The sequence below is a fragment of the Aptenodytes forsteri genome, unplaced genomic scaffold (genome assembly GCF_000699145.1).
Source record: "Aptenodytes forsteri isolate BGI_AS27 unplaced genomic scaffold, ASM69914v1 Scaffold207, whole genome shotgun sequence".
Lineage (NCBI taxonomy): Eukaryota > Metazoa > Chordata > Aves > Sphenisciformes > Spheniscidae > Aptenodytes > Aptenodytes forsteri.
In genome coordinates, this window is record NW_008794836.1 from 2,502,480 (window position 1) to 2,503,052 (window position 573).

Genomic DNA, 573 nt, shown 5'->3' on the forward strand with positions numbered 1-573 from the left:
CACAGCACTGTACCAGCTACTAGGAAGGAAATTAACTCTATCCCAGCTGAAACCAGGACAATAGCAAAGCTTGCATGGAATGGGTGAGGATGGGATAGAACAACATTTTCTCTGCTTAAAAATATAAGGCACTAGACATGGCTGATATGTGGTGTAGTATTAAAGAAGGTAAAATAAAGATTGTTATAGGAATAACTTACAGTCTAGTGGTTACTATGTTTACTTTGATTGCTTTAAGTACTTGCGAAATCAAGGCAAACATAGTTTAATTTGGGTTCATACTTAATGCACTACCAAGCTGTGAAATAATTCTTAGGTGAGAAGTTTTTCCCATTGGTATTTAACAGTTGAGAAACTCTTTTTTTTTGTTGTTGTCTATGAGTAGATTAAATGTTGAATTTGTTAAACTTATGGAGGATCTTGGCTAAAATATTTCTGGTTCATTTATCCTTTTTGCCCTTATTTATAGAATTTAACTAAGAAATTAAGTATGAACTTGGGGTAAGGAAATCTCTGGTTTAGAGCTAGAATACTTATAGAATCATAGAATCATAGAATCATTAAGTCATAGAA